We start from the raw sequence: 17,126 nt of genomic DNA on the forward strand, positions 1-17,126 counted from the left end.
CTTGGTCTTCCCCGCCGCCCACACGCAAACTCCACCATCTGCGCATGTGCGGCCATGAAAAAAATGGCACGCATGCGCAGATGGTGTTTTTTACTTCCGCACCACTATAACGCGGAAATCGATTAGCGCGGGAGGTCTTGGAACGTAACCCCCGCGCTAATCGAGGGATCACTGTATATTTATCTATTAAACTATGAAAACATCGAAGAAATTGTTAAACCTAATATGATATCTTGGATGACTAACTTTGGATATGCAATTCAGCTAGAAGACTGGGAAAAACTATGGTCAGTTAACTATAAGATGACTTTGTCAACACCATATAAAGAAAATCTTTATAAAATGTTCTTCCGATGGCATTATGCACCAGCGCGCCTAGCCAAAATGAATGTAAACATTAGTAACAAATGTTGGAAGTGTAAAAAAGAAGTGGGAACATACTACCACATATGGTGGCAATGTAACGAAGCAAAAAAAATTTGGATTCAAATAAGGGCATGGATGGAAGAAATATTGGGCTATAAAATTGAAATAAAACCAGAAATGTATTTATTAGGCATAATTAGAGGCAAACATAGCAAAGAAAATTACTACTTAATAAATCACTTACTTACTGCTGCAAGATTAGCATATGCACAAGTCTGGAAACAAGATAAGATTCCAAACAAAGAAACGGTAATTAAAAAAATATTAGACTGCGCCAAATTTAGCAAATTAACATACGAAATTCAAAACCAACAAAATAAGGACTATTACAAAGTGTGGGAAAAAAATGTACAACTGGGTGGAAATTAAGAAAAAGGTATAGTAAATAGAATTGTTAAAAAATAAATTTTGTAAATATATCAAGTGTAAATGTTTAATGTTGTATTGTTTGATGTCTAAATGTAAGTCATATAAAATAAATAAAAATATATATTAAAAAAAAAAGTCAAATTAAATAGATAAATAGATAAGAAACAAAAGCAAGTACTATGCAATTGGAATTGAAAAATATGATAGAGACTGAACACAAAGATTTTAAAGAAAAAATAGGGAAAGTGGATGAAACAATGAGAAAAGGGGAAGGCTAATCTGTGAGGCAGATGATCGGAAAAGATGAATAATTAATACAAAAATTGGGGGGGAAAGCAGGGGCTATAGTACCAGTGGTTATTTTGAAAAAGGGATATGAGAAGGGGGATTTGTGGGCACCATCGCCGGGAATACTTTTTTTTAGGGTCCTTGAAGAATCATTGAAATCCCAGCCATCAGCAGGTCTTTTCAAATCAAAGCCGTCCTGAAGGGATGGTGAAGAAGTGGGACAGAGACTGAGGGACGCAGGGAAATTGAAAATTTCCTGGTTAGTCGAAAGAAGCCTCACAAAATGATAGTTGGAAAAATGGCCATTGCGAGCTGTTATGAAGCTGGGGCAGTCATAAGAAAGAAGCAGAGTAAAAGGCAGTGTGGGTCGTGTGATAAGAAAATTGATTTTTGTAACAATATATTCTTTTCTTTCAGACCCCTCTGTGGAATAGTACTAAAAGGGATGGCTTGAAGGGAGAGCAGGGAGTTGGCGTGTGGTAACAAACCCACCTCCAATATAATAACAGCGAAGACAGGAGCGGACTCTGGAAATAGAAAGCCCTGTTGATGGTTTTTAAAATTCATTGTTTTTATTTATGTGTTGCTTTTTATCGCTCTGCTTCGTTCTCCTTTAAACAATTGTATTTTTGCTCCCACATCTTTTTCCCTCATCTACCTTTGTTCCCTTTTTTGTCAAGTTGTTTGAATTAATTTAAAGAACTTGAATTGCAAGAATCTTATTGTTTTCTTTTTTTCTTGTTATTTTGGTTTTATGCTGATTTGTTCCCTTTTTTCTTCTTTCTTTCCTTTTTTTAGGTATTCCAAAATGTGGGGGAAAAAATGAATTAAAAATCAGATTTTGATTACATTTTGGCAGATTAGAAATACCAAAGAACTTTTAAAGATAAAATAGTTAATTGGTGTTGGTGGTGCACTGTATATTTTACTCATTTATTTTAATTTTAATTTTAATTTTTTATATGTTGGGATTTTTAAGGGTTTTCTTAGTGTTTTTTAAAATTGCTCTGCTTCATTTCTATTCAATATCTGCATTTGTTTCTATCCCTTTCTTTTTTGGATTTGTTTGCTTTTTGTCAAACTTTGGATTAGGGTAATGAAGAACCTGAAGAACAAGAAACTTAATGTTAATTTTTTTCTTTTTATCTTGGCATTAGCCTGATTGTTTCCTTTTTCTTCTTTATTTTTTTTATGGGCCTCCCAACAGGGTTGATTAAATATTTGGATTAAAAATCAGATTTCGATTACATAAACATGATTATTTTTAAAGGTGAAAAAATGACAACAAATCAACCTTCAGCAGCCTCCTCGGCCACTTCTGGTGCAGCAATGCAAAGAACATTGGATACTACGGCAAAACAAAAGAAAACTAATACTACATAGTTGGAATTGAAAAATGTGATTTACATGAACATTTTAAAGAAAGAATAGGGAATATGGATGAGAGAATGAGAAAAGTTGAAAGCTATTACTTTGCCTTGATGTTGGGATTTTTTTTTCTTTTCTAATCTACTGGTATAACATTTTTAGATTTGGTATCAAGAGTTAATTGATGTCAGTGGTCGATTGTATTTTTGGCTCTTTATTTTTATTTTTTTATATATAAAGCCCTGCTCAAAGTTTTTTGGTGGTTGTTTTGCTTTTTTTAGTTTCTTTGTGTTGTTTCTATTGCCCCCCTCCCCCCCCCCTTTTTTTTGCATTTGCTTGCTTTTTGTCAAATAGTTTGGATTAAGGTAAAGAAGAACCGTTGTTATTTTAGTTTTGGCCTGACTGGTTCCCTTTTTCTTGTTTTTTCTTTTTCTTTAATGGTCCTCCCAACAGGGTGGATTAAATATTTGCTGTCAGGCCAAAGCCATCATTTGAGTTGGAGATTTTGGCGTTGCCACACATTATGATGTAAAATATATTCTTTCCATGCAAAATTGTGAGGGGTTGACCCATGAAGGATGTATCCATAACAAATTCTTTCTAGATGATCAAGATCATCCTTTGTACCATGCCTGTCTTGGAAGCTATTTGGAGCCCTGACACTAACCCTAATGTCCTTTAAAAAACACATCCAACTACCCCGGATCCTGGGGCACTGTTCAGGGTTCTGAGACCCAGACTGACTCAGCACTGGATGGTGCGAAGACTCAGGGAATATAGAGGAGAAGAAGCAAGTCACCAGCAGAGGATGAATTGACTGAACATACCAGAATCCTCTACTCTCCATCCCTGCAATTTGTGGGCACTCCGAAGGGAAAGATCACAGTCATTATCTCACAGTCAATTGCTGATGAATCTCCTCGATCTGTTTGGATGCTTAAACATAACTTGGATGAATCACCAACAAGGATCCGAAACCACTAGATAGAACCTGGCCCAACCCAAGTCCTCCTTAGCAAGGAAGAACCTGGGATCCCAAGGGAGTGGGGTCATAGCCCCCTTCCACACTATGGAAGGCAGGATTCCAGGGGATCTCTCCATGGGAGCAAAAACTATGTGGGCTATCTTTTACCCCAAACCAAGAGCGACTCACCAAATCGTCTTAGGGAACCCTCAACCTTGACTGCAGGGAGTGTGGAGGTCACCAGCTCCAGCCCAACCACCAAACCTAGGCCTCACACTACCAGGACAAGCCCCAGCTGGATGGGCTTTCCTCCCTGGAATGGGATGGGCATAATGCCAGTAGATGCTGGGGAACCACCTGCCATAGAACAGGACAACAGCCCCTCACAATGCAGGATCTGGTTGCACAGGCCCTACCATAACAGCAGATAGGGCTACCCTGAAAGCGGACCCACTGCTGGAACATAGAGGGGCCTAATTTGAGAGCGTCTGCCTAAAGCCGCTGCTCAACTGGTCTCATTCATGTAGGCTGCTGTCCTGAGGCCCTAAACACCCCTCATTTTCAGAGAACATTTGACAAGGATCCTAAAAAGCTAGCCTATTTCCTTAACTGGGTGTGGGCATAAATGGATGAATATGTTCCAATAGACAGAAAACTGATTGACAGAATAACTGAGGGGATAAACAAGGGGGAAGCAGCGAAGGTAGCAGAATTCCATGATGAAGCGGCCCCTGAGCTAGACAACATGAATGAGTTTGTCCATTTGAAGGATCCATTTCCATGATGCCGAAAAATGAATTCAGGGGTTGATGCAAGCGGGAGAGCCAGCAAAAAAATGGTACAGGAATTCCAAAGAACAGTGGGAAAAGTGTGGGATTGGTCTAAGCAGCTTCTGGTGTCCACGTTCCAGGACACTCTAGATCCCAAGTTGAAGAAGGCATGCGAGATCCAAGGGGCCCTCGAAAGGATCCAAGACTGGTATGCTTCAGCCATCGCTCTGGATCATGTAGTCTGAGATGAGAAAAGGCAACCAGTGACCGGACAGCTAGGAAACCTTTGGGACACTGGATCCCCCTGAGACAAGCTGCTGCCTCACACCTTGAATCAACTCTCAGTGTAAAATGCCAATGATCACACCAAGCCATCCATTGAGCTTCTGAGTGCCAAGTGCCAGACACTCTTGGGCTACCAAGAGCCAGGCCATATCCTGAGCCAAAGAAGAAGAAATCTGCAAGACCATCGGAGCTGGGGTACTGGGCCCTACAAGCAAAAGAGTCTGGTCCCGCCCTGACAGTGCTGAGATATCACCAATGGAAAAGTTGGCTCCAAGATGGGATGAGAGAAGCCATTTGCCCCTTCCTCATAAAAGATAAAATTACATGCCAAAGATAGGAAAGAAGGGAGAAGTAGATTTTAAGATAGATAATCAGCAAATCAGTAGTAGAGAGGTTGGGGATCTGCACCAGGCTTCTGGCAGCGCCCATCCAATTCTAAAAGATAGATGGATCGCTAATTGAAGGGCCCTCACTGACTTGGTGGAATTGCAAATGGAGTACTACTGTAAACTTGTCTGGTTCATAGTCACCCACAGAATGTCAGAAGCAGTTATTTTTAGAATACTGTATCTTCAACGAGGGAATAGAGATGGACCCAGCGAAAGTGAAAGCAGTTCTTACTGGCAACGCCCATGCATTCACAAACAACTTCAAAGTTTCTTAGGCTTCAACAATTTCTACTCGCATTTTATCCCATCCTTTGCTGAGGTGGCTCTGCCATTGACAGAATTGTGAAAAATTGGCCCAACACCCTCCAGTTGAATGGATAGATGATGGGATGCTCAAAGATATTTGAATGGCTCAAAAGGGTTTTTTTGCCCAAGAACCAATTTAAAGCACCCAGATACAGACAGGCAGTTCATAATCCAATTGGATGCCAGCGATGTAGCGGTAGCAAAAGTGTTGTTACAAAAGGATGAGAAAGGACAACTACTGCCATGTGCTTACATTTCGAAGAAACTCACAGCCATGGAGAAAAAATGGACTATTGGGGAAAAGAAAGCCTATGCCATTTGTTGGGCACTGCTCACTTGGAGGCAATTCCTAGAAGGGAGAAGGCTACTGCTCAAGGTGTGGACAGATCATAAAAACTTTAAGACCCTGAAAATTCCCAGGAAACATTCTCCAGAATAAGTGTACTGGGCATAATATTTTTGGTCATTCAAATTAGAACCAAAGCACAAACCAGTGGGGAAAATTCTGCTAGCTGATGCTTTATTGACGAAGTCCCAATATGACAGCCAAAGATTACAGGAGTTCCACATGGTCATCACCTCCTCCACAGAAGAAGCAGGTCCACCCCCATCGAAGAGGGAACTGGCAGTCCATGTTCTCACAGCAGACAGAACTAGGTGTGGATCGCCCAATTGAAGGCAGCAATGCCTAATGCCCCCTGGCATAATGACATCAATGAAGTCCTAACCATAAGAGAAGGCTTAGCTTGGAAGCGGTCCAAACTATAAGTGCCTGCCAGCCTCAGGTTGGAGGTACTCCAGTGAAGTCACCACTCCAAACTGGGAGGACACTTTGGATTCCTGTGGCACCAGGAAAACCCAACCAGGGAAATCACCTGGACTCAAGCACATCTACCGCTTGCATGGAGTCTCCAAGGGAGTAATCTCTCACCAACGGGTAAAGTTTACTGCTAGGATCTGAAGAGAATTCCTATGCTCCATTGGATCCATGCAGGGAATAAGCTCGCCCTTCCATTCCAGAAAAAAATGGGGCAGTAGAATGTGCAAACACAGTAGTAGAATATTACATTTGTTGTTATGTAGATTACCAAAAAGATAACTGGGCAAAGCTGCTGCTATTTGCAGAGGAAATATACAATAAAGCTGTCCACAGCGGTACCAGATTAACCCCTCTCCAGATCACCAGCGGCTAGTAGTCCGTTCCCATGCCAGAACTGCCTATAGTTGGGGGTTTGAGTCCTCCCCCTCACCAAGCGTGGAAGCCTCACCTTGGTATGGGGTTGGCCCTGGACCATGAGTGGAGGCAACAGAAGACCACACTCACCAGATACTCCCAAGACAAGGGATCACAGACACTATCTCACAGTCAATCACTTATGGATCTGCCCAATCTGATCAGATGCCTAAACATAACTTGAATGAATCCTAAACCAGAACCTGAAACCACTAGATGGAACTGGGCTCAACCAAAGTTCTCCTTCACCAAGAAATACCTAGGTCCGCAAGTGAGTGGGGATAGAGCCTCCTTCCACATGATGGCTAGTGGGATCCCAGGGGATCTCTCAATAGGGATAAGAACTATATGGGCTACCTTTCACCCTGAACCAAAGATGACCAACCAAGTCAGCCTAGGGAGCCCTCAATCTTGACTGCAAGGAGTGTGGAGGTCACCAGCTCCAGCCCAACCACCAAACCTGGGCCTCACATTACCAGGGCAAGGCCCCGCTGGATGAGCTTTCTTCCAAAGAATGGGATAGGAACAATTCCAGTGGATGCTGGGGACCCCTTTGCCACCCAACCTCAGCCCAGGGTGGGGAAAAGTGCAGCAGCCTCTCAATGCAGGATCTGGTTGTGCAGGCCCTGCTGCAAGCACAGGGATACATCCCCACAGATGGGGACACCCGAGAACTGACCCACTGCGGTAACCGGGGGGGGGGCTAATTGTAGGGCCCCTGCCTCAAGCTGCAGCACCGCCAGCTAGGTCCATGCAGGCTGACACCCCACTGCCCCAAGAGCCACCCCATAATTTTCAGGTAACCTTTGACTGTTGCCTCCATGCTGCATTGATGAATACGGGATGCTGTTCCAAACAGACAGCATATTGAGAGAATAACTGAGAGGATGAACTAGGCAGAAGCAGCAGAGAGGGTAGCAGAATTCCATGATGAAACAGCCCCTGAGCTAGACAATGTGAATGCGTTCATCCAATTGATGATGGTCCAGTTCCACATGGATTATGTGGCCCAACACATGGATTCCGAAAAACATATTTGGGGGTTGAAGTAAATGGGACAGCAAGCACAAAACTTTTTTGGGAATTCAGAAGAGCAGCAGGAAAAGTGTGGCATTGGTCCAAGTGGCTTTTGGTGCACATGTTCCGAGTTTAAGAAGGTGTGCAAGATCCAAGGGGCCCTGGGTAGGATCTATGTATAACACAGCCATAGCTCTGGATCATGTAATCTGAGATTAGAAAAAGCAGCCAGTCGACAGCACAGCTAGGAGGCCTTTGGGACACGGGATCCCTCTGAAACAAGCTGCTGCCACGCATCCTGAATCAACTTGGGAGGTAAAATGCCAAACCAGGCATTGAGCTTCTGAGTGCCTGGTGCTAGTCCCACTTGGGCTACACAGGGCCAAGCCACATCCTTGGCTCAAGAAGAAACCTGCGTGGCCATCAGGGCTGGGACACGGGGCCCTACAAGCAGAAATGTCTGACCCCCTGATGACGCTGGAACATCACCAGTGGAAGAGATGGCTGCAAGATGAGATGAGGGAGGCAGTGGCCAAGAGGACTCGGTGGTGAGTGAAGCAATTTGCCGCCTCCTCATAAAAGCCAAAATTATGGTGCCAGTGATGGGGAAGGAGAGTGAAGTAGATAATATGACAGATACAGGCTGTTTGAGATGCCTAATCAGCAAATCAGTAGTAAAGAAGTTGGGGAACGGCACTAGGCCCCTGGCAGCCCCATCCAATTCTAGAAGGTTGAAGTATTGCTAATTGGGGGGGGGGGGGCAGCCACTCTCATCACAGAATTGGTGGAATTGCAAATGGGGTACTACCACAAACATGTATGGCTCATAATCACCCCAGAATGTCATAAGCATTTATACTGGAGTTGACCTGATTAGACAAATAACCCCCCGAGCCTAATATGGGAGGATGGATATTAAAAGCTAAACCGGCCATCAAGCCTACTCCCCCATCAAAAGACCAGACCAACCGGAAGACACCCCAGTGTGCAACTTGTCCCCAGCTGGCAAGCCCTGCGAGGGAGACTACTCCTCCAGGCTCCCACCAAGTAACGACAGAATACCAGGCTCCAGCAAATGCTGGCAGAATATCGAGATCTAGAGGGACTGTAACAAACTTCCCCCTCACAGGCCTACTGATTGTGCAATAGAATTTGAACTGGGAGTTATGCTCCTAAAACCAAGAATGTATTCCACAACTCTAAAGGAACTGGGAGAATTCAGAAAATACATTGACGCCAACTTGGAGCATGATTTTATCAAGCCTGCAAAACCAAGGGTCGTTGCTCCCATGTTCTTCAAAGAGAAAAAAGATTTTATGTGTGCGTGAGATAGAGAGAGATTATGCATTGATTTCAAACGGATCAATGGTGTATGCATGCAAAATAATTACCCCTCCCTCTCATAAAAGACATGCTGAACCACTTGTCCAAGGGCAAGATATTCACCAAGCTGGACTTGAGAGAAGCCTATTACTGCATATGAATCAGGGAAGAGGATGAATGGAAGGCTGCTTTCAGCTGCCCAAAACAGGATCATGCACTTTCAACTACAACTGACAATACATGCAATACATCGGGGGGGGGGGGGGGGGGGGATACATGCGATATATCAAGGAGGTGCTTCACTCCCATCAGTACAAAAGGATGCTCATTTATTTGGATGATATTCTCATCTACAGTGAATGATGGAGGAGCATGTATAATTAGTGTGACAAAACTTCTAGCAGCCAAGCTATATACAAAACTTTCTAAGTGCAAATTCCACAAGACCTCACTAGACTATTTAGGGTACCGTGTCTCTATCGAGAGAATAGAAATGGACCAAGGGAAAGTGAAAACAGTTCCTTACTAGGAACCCCCATGTACAAACAAGCAACTTCAAAGTTTCTTAGACTTTAACAATTTCTACTGGCGTATTATCTCATCCTTTGCTGAGATGGCTCAGCCATTGACAGAATTATTAAAAACTGGCCCAACACCACCAAGCCAAGGGCCAACCAATCAACTGGATAGATGATGGGATACCCACAGGTATTTGAACAGCTCAAATGGTTTTTGGCCCAAGAACCAATCTTACAGCACCCAAATACAGACCGGCAGTTCAAAATCAAGTTGGATGCCAGTGATGTAGCGGTGGCAGCAGCTTTGTTATATACAGAAGGATGAGAAAGGACAACTACTGCCATGTGCTTACATTAAGAAGAAACTCAAAGCCACAGAGAAAAGATGAGCCATTTGGGAAAAGGAATCCTATGCCATTTGTTGGGCGCTGCTCACTTGGAGGCAATTCCTAGAAGGGAGCAAGGTACTGTGTTCAGGGTGTGGACAGACCATAAAAACTTTTAGGACCTGAAAACTCCCAGGAAACATTCACCAGAATAAGTGCACTTGGCGTAATATTTTAGGTGATTCAAATTCAAACCTAAGAACATTACGGGGGGGAGGAATTCTGCTAGCTGATACTTTATCCAGGAAGCCCCAATATGACAGCCAAAGAGAAGAGGCATTCCACATGGTCATCTCCTCCTCCACAGAAGAAGCAGAAGGTCCACCCCCCATCAAAAAGGGAACTGGCAGCCTCTGTTCTCAAGAGAGGTCATAGCAGACAGAGCCAGGAGGAATGAACTGCCCAATTGAAGGCAACAATGCCTAACAGTCCCTAGCTTAATGACAACAATGTCGTCTAAACCATAACAGAAGGCTTAGCTTGAAAGGGGTCCAAACTATAAGTGCCTGCCAGGCTCGGGTTGGAGGTACTCCAGTGAAGTCACTACTCCAAGCTGGGAAGATAGCCAAAAATTAAGGCAGAGATAGAAGACTACATGAAAAGCTGCACCACCTGTGGCACCAGGAAGATCCAACCAGGGAAACCACCTGGACTGCTACAGCAAGTAGCCAATCCCAAGAGACCCTGGGAGGAAATAGCCATGGACTTTATAGTTGAACTACCAGATAGCAAAGGGAATACTGTGATCCGGACTGTTATTGATTTTTACTCCAAGCAAGCCCATTTCCTTGCCTGCTCTGGATTACCATCAGCTATGCATCTAGCAAAATTTTTCCTCAAGCATATCTACCGTTTGAATGGAGTCCACAAGAAAGTAATCAAGGGATACAGTTCACTGCCAAGTTCTGGAGAGAATACCTATGCTCCGTTGGATTCATGCAGGGAATAAGCTCACCCTTCCATCCAAGCAAAAATGGGGCAGCAGAACATGCGAACACAGTAGTAGAATATTACATTTGCTGTTATGCAAATTACCAACAAGAAAACTGGCAGAGCTGCTGCTATTTGTAGAGGAAATATACAATAAAGCTGTTCACAGCGGTACCGGATTAACACCTTTCCAGATCACCAGAAGCTAGTAGTTCGTTCCCATGCCAGAACTACCTACAGTTGAGGGTTTGAGTCCTCACCTTGGTATGGGGTTGGCCCCGGACCATGAGTGGAGGCAACAGAAGATCAGACTCACCAGATACTCCCAAGACAAGGGATCACAGACACTATCTCACAGTCAATCACTTATGGATCTCCCCAATCTGATCAGATGCCTAAACATAACTTGGATGAATCCTAAACCAGAACCTGAAACCACTAGATGGAACTGGGCTCAACCAAAGTTCTCCTGCTTGCCCTTCCAGCCAAGGAAAATATGGCAGTGGAACGTACAAACGCAGTAGTGGAACAAAAAAACTTGTTGTTATGTAGATTACCAACAAGATAACTGGGCAGAGCTGATGCCATTTGCAGAGTTAACATTTATTTGTTTGTTTATTAATGTATTTATTATTTACTGACTGACTGACTGAATGAATGAATGAATTACTTACTTATTTATTTCTTAGATTTGTGTGCCGCCCCTCTCCAAAGACCCCGAAGACATATAATAAAGCTGTCCAGAGCAGTACCAGATTCACCCCCTTCAAGATCACCAGCGGCCAGGAGTTCGTTCACGTGCTGGAATTGCCTACAGTTGGGGGTTTGAGTCCTCCCCCTCACCAACCGTTGGAGCCTCACCTGGGTGTGACATAGGCCCCGGACCATGAGTGAAGGCAACAGAAGACCATACTCATTGGATACTCCAAACGTGAGGGATCACAGCCACTATCTCACAGTCAATCACTGATGGATCTCCCTATCTGATCAAATGAATAAACGTAACTTGGATGAATCCCAAACCAGAATCTGAAACCACTAGACGGAACTGGGCTCAACCAAAGTTTTTCTTCACCAGAAAATACCTGGGACCCCTGTGGGGCTGTGGGGACATAGACTGCTTCCACATCATGGAAGGGGGATCCCAGAGGATTGTTTCACAGGAATAAGAACTACATGGGCTACCTTTCACACTGAACCGAGGACAACCCACCAAGTCAGCCTAGGGAACCCTCAACCTTGACTGCAGGGAGTGTGGAGGTCACCAGGTACAGTCCAACCACCAAACCTGGGCCTCATGCTACTCGGGCAAGCCTCAGCTGGATGGACTTTCTTCCAAAGAATGGGATGGGCACAATGCCAGTGGATGCTGGCAACCTCCCTGCCACCCAACCTCAGCCCAGGATGCGGAACAGTGCAGCAGCATCTCACAATGCAGGATCTGGTTGTGCAAGGCCTGCCACAAGCACAGGGACACATCCCCACAGATGGGGCCACCCGATCGCTGATCCACTGCTGCAACCAGGAGGGGGCCTAATTGCAGGATTCCTGCCTCAAGCCACAACACCGCCAGCTATGTCTGTGCAGGCTACCGCCCTACTGTCCCGAGAGCCACCTCTTCATTTTCAGGCAACATTTGACAGGGATTCTGCGTAGACAGCAAGCAAAAAAGTGGTGTGGGAATTCAGAAGAATAGCAGGAAAAGTGTGGAATTGGTCCCACAGGTGCCAAACTGGGAATTACACTCCCAGACATGCCGAACCACTTGGGCAAGATATTTACCAAACTGGAGTTGAGAGAAGCATATAAATCAGGGAAGGGGATGAATAGAAGACTGCTTTCAACTATACACTGGGGAATTTCCAAGTCAGAGTCATGCATTTTGCACTATAAGGGCCCCCTGTGGTTTTTATGCAATATATGAAGGAGGGGCTTCTCCCACATCAGTACAATGGGGTTCTCATATATTTGGATGGCATTCCCATCTACAGTTAAATGCTGGAGGAGCACATGAAATTAGTGTGACCAATCCTGAGAAAATTTCCAACAGCCAAGCTCTATGCAAAAGTTATTATATGCAAATTCCACAAGATATTTATGGTACTGTATCTCCAATGATGGAATAGAGATGGACCCAGCAACAGTGAAAGCAGTTCCTTACTGGCAACACCCATGCACTCACAAGCAACTTCAAAGTTTCTTATGCTTTGACAATTTCTACCGGCATTTTATCCCATCCTTTGCTGAGGTGGCTCTGCCATTGACAGAATTGTTAAAAACTGGCCCAACACCCACCAAGCCAAAGGCCAACCAATCAATTGGATAGATGGGATGGCATGGGATGGGATGGGATGGGATGGCCAAAGGCATTTGAACAGCTCAAATGGATTTTTTGCCCAAGAACCAATCTTACAGCACCCAAATACAGACTGGAAGTTCATAATCCAGTCAGACGACAGCAATATAGCGGTGGCAGCGGTTTTCTTATAGAAGAATGAGAAGGACAAGAAGGACAACTACTGCCATGTATTTATGTTGTGAAGAAACTCATATCTACAGAAAGAAGATGGGTCATTTGGAAGCCTATGCCGTTTGTTGGGTGCTGCTCATTAGGCAATTCCTAGAATGGAGCAAAGTACTGCTCAAGGTGTGGACAGACCATAAAAACTTTGAGGCCCTGAAAACTGCTAGGAAACATTCACCAGAATAAGTGCATTGGGAATAATATTTAAGGTGATTCAAATTCAAATTGAAGAACATTCCAGTGGAGAAAAATCTGCTAGCTGATGCTATATCTAGGAAGCCCCAATATGACAATCAAACAGAAGAGGAGTTCCACACGGTCATCTCCTCCACAGAAGAAGCAGCAGGCCCACCCCCAAGGAGCCCTCAATCTTGACTGAAGGGAGTGTGGAGGTTACCAGCTCCAGCCCAACCACCGAACCTGGGCTTCACTCTACTGGGGCAAGCCCCAGCTGGATGCTCTTTCTTCCAAAAAATGGGATGGGAACATTGCCAGTAGATGCTGGGGACCCCCCTGCCCCCAACCTTAGCCCAGGGTGTTGAAAAGTGCAGCAGCCTTTCATAAGGCAGGATCTGGTTGTGCAGGCCCTGCTGCAAGCACAGGGACACATCCCCACAGATGGGGGACGCCGAGAGCTGACCCAACACTGCAACCAGGAGGGGGCCTAGTTGGAGGACCCCTGCCTCAAGCCACAGCACCACTAGCTGCATCCATGCAGGCTGCCAAAATGCTGACCCGAGAGCCAGCCCTTCATTTTCAGTCAACATTTGACTGGGATCCTGCGTAAATCAATATGGGATGTTCCAAACAGACAGCATATTGAGAGAATAACCAAGAGGATGAATTAGGGGGAAGCAGCGGAGAGGGTAGCAGAACTCCATGGCGAAGTGGCCCTTCAGCTAGACAATGTGAATAAGTTCATCTAAATGATGAAGGTCCGGTTTCACGATGCGGCCTGACACATGGATAACAAAATACATATTCAGGGGTTGAAGCAAGCAAGACAGCCAGCAAAAAAATGATGTGGGAATTCAGAAGAGCAGCTGGAAAAATGTGGAATTGGTCCGAATTGGCGGTGCTGAATTGGGGGTTACACTCCCAGACATATCAAACCACTTGTCCAAGGGCAAGATATTTACCAACCTGGACTTGAGAGAAGCTTATTATTGCATATTAATCAGGGAAGGAGATGAATGGAAGGCCGTTTTCAATTTCCCACTGGGGAATTTCCAAGTCAGTATCATGCCCTTTGCACTACAGGGGCCCCGTGTGGTTTTCATTCAATTTGAACAGCTAAAATGTTTTTTTTGCCCAAGGACCAATCTCACAGCACTCAGGTACAGACCGACAGTTCATAATCCAGTCAGATACCAGCGATGCAATAGTGGCAACAGAAGCGATGTAGCGGTGGCAGCAGTTTTGTTACATACAGAAGGATGAGAAAGGACAACTACTGCCATGCGCTTGCATTTTGAAGAAACTCACAGCCATGGAGAGAAGATGGGCCATTTGAGAAAAAGGAAGCCTATGCCATTTCTTGGGAACTGCTCAGTTGGAGGCAATTCCTAGAAGGGAGCAAGGTACTGCTCAAGGTGTGGACAGGCCATAAAACCTTCAGGCCCTGAAAACTCCCAGGAAACATTCACCAGAATAAGTGCACTGGAGGTAATATTTAAGGTGATTCAAATTTGAATTGAAGCACATTCCACTGGGTAAAAATCTGCTAGCTGATGCTTTATCGAGGAAGCCCCAATATGACAGCCAAAGAGAAGATGGGTTCCACACAGTAATCTCCTCCACAAAAGAAGCAGCAGGTTTACCCCCATCAAAGAGGGAACTGGCAGCCCCTGTTCTTGTAGCAGACAGAGCCTGGAGGAGTGGACTGCCCAATTGAAGGCAGCAATGCCTAACGACCCCTGGATTAATGTCAACAATGATGTCCTAACCATAAGAGAAGGCCTAGCTTGGAAGGGGTCCAAACTATAAGTGCCTGCCAGCCTCCGGTTGGAGGTACTCCAGCAAAGTCACCACTCCAAGCTTGAAGGACACTTTGGATTCCTAAAAACCTTACGCAAAGGAAATTTCACAGGCCAGAAATGAAGGCAGAGGTAGAGGACTACATGAAAAGCTTCACCATCAGGAAAATCCAACCAGGGGAAGCACCTGGAATGCTCTAGCAAGTAGCCAATCCCAGCAGACCCTGGGAGGAAATAGCCATGGACTTTATAGTTGAACTACCAGATAGCAAAGGGAATACTGTGATCCGGACTGTTGTTGATTTGTTCTCCAAGCAAGCCCACTTGGTTGCCTGCTCTGGATTACCATCAGCTATGCATCTAGCAAAATTGTTTCTCAAGCATATTTACTGCTTGCATGGAACCCAAGAGAATAATCTCCAACTGAGGGGTACAGTTTATTGCCACATTCTGAAGAGGTCCTATACTCCATTGGATCTATGCAGGGAATCAGCTCACCTTTCCAGCCGAGCAAAAATGGGCCAGTGGAATGTGCGAATGCAGTAGTGGAACAATACATTTGTTGTTATGTAAATTACCGACAAGATAACTAGGCAGAGCTACTTCCATTTGCAGAAGTAACATACAATAAAGCTGTCCACAGCAGTTCCAGATTACACCCCTTCAGGATCACCAGCGGCTAGTAGTTCATTCCAATGCCAGAACTGCCTAGAATTGGGGGTTTGAGTCCTCCCCCTAACCAACTGTAGGAGCCTCACCTCAGTGTGACGTTGGCCCCAGACCATGGGTGGAGGCAAGAGAAGACCATGCTCCCTGGATGCTCCCAAGATGAGGGATCAGAGTCCTATCTCACAGCCAATCACTGATGGATCTCCCCAATCTGATCAGATGTCTAAGGATAATTTGGACAAATCCCCAACCAGGACCTGAAACCATTAGATGGAACCTGGCTCAACCCAAGTTCTCCTTCGCCTGGAAATACTTGGGACCGCAAGGGAGTGGGAATACAGCCTGCTTCCACACCATGGAAGGTGCCCAGGGATCTCTCCATATGGATAAGAACTACATGGGCATAAGAACTACCTTTCACTCTGAACCAAGGACAACCCACCAAGTCAACCTAGGGAGCCCTCAACCTTGACCGCAGGGAGTGTGGAGGCTGCCAGCTCCAGCCCAACCACGAAACCTGGGCTACCAGGTCAAGCCCCAGCTGGATGGGCTTTCTTTCAAAGAATGGAATGGGCACAATGCCAGTAGATGCCGGGGACTACCCTGCCACCCAACCTCAGCCCAGGGTGTGGAAAAGTGAGCAGACCCTTGCAATGCAGGATCTGGTCATGCAGACCTCGCTGCAAGCGTAGAGACACATCCCCATGGATGGGGCCGCATGAGAGCTTTCTCACCACTTCAACTGGGAGGGAGTCTAATAGGAGCCACAGCACTGCCAGCTGCAACCATGCAGGCTGCTGCCCCACGGCCCTGAGATCCACCTCCTCATTTTCAGGCAACATTTGACCAAGACTGGTATGCCACAACCATGGTTCTGGATCATGTAGTCTGAGATGAGAAAAAGCGACCAGCCAACTGGACAGCTAGGAGGCCTTTGAGACACTGGATCCTTCTGAGATAAGCGGCTGCCTCCCATTTTGAATCAACTCAGGGCGCAAAATGCCAATGATGTTGCCAAGCCAGTTATCAAGTTTCTGAGTGCCTGGTGCTAGCCCTCTCTGACTATTGAGGGGCAGGCCACATCCTGGGCCCAAGAAGAAACCTGCGAGGCCATCAGAGCTGGGGCACTGAGCCCTACAAGTGGAAGAGGGCAAGATATTTATCAAGCTGGACTTGAGAGAAGCTTATTACTGCATATGAATCAGGGAAATGGGGAATTTCCAGTTCAGAGTCATCCCCTTTGAACTACAAGGGGCTCCCATGTTTTTCATGCAATACATCAAGGAGGTGCTTCACCCACATCAGTGCAAGGGCATGTTGGTTTATTTGGATGACATTCTGATCTACAGAAAAATGTTGGAGGAACACATGAAATTAGTGCGAC

General features: G+C 45.3%; 1 protein-coding gene and 1 long non-coding RNA gene across 5 annotated transcripts in view; one reads left to right on the plus strand and one right to left on the minus strand.

Moving 5' to 3' along the window:
- Window positions 1-17,126, minus strand: part of IFI35 (interferon induced protein 35) — a 102,487-nt gene that overhangs the window by 22,978 nt on the left and 62,383 nt on the right. The gene's annotated exons all lie outside the window — the stretch shown is intronic.
- Window positions 1-17,126, plus strand: part of LOC139153276 (uncharacterized) — a 37,297-nt gene continuing 20,171 nt past the window's right edge. The window contains exon 1 of the long non-coding RNA XR_011556785.1: window positions 1-17,126. This exon is cut by the window's right edge and continues 15,753 nt beyond it. This is a non-coding gene — a long non-coding RNA (uncharacterized lncRNA).

Source organism: Erythrolamprus reginae, chromosome Z, assembly GCF_031021105.1.
Source record: "Erythrolamprus reginae isolate rEryReg1 chromosome Z, rEryReg1.hap1, whole genome shotgun sequence".
Classification (NCBI taxonomy): domain Eukaryota; kingdom Metazoa; phylum Chordata; class Lepidosauria; order Squamata; family Dipsadidae; genus Erythrolamprus; species Erythrolamprus reginae.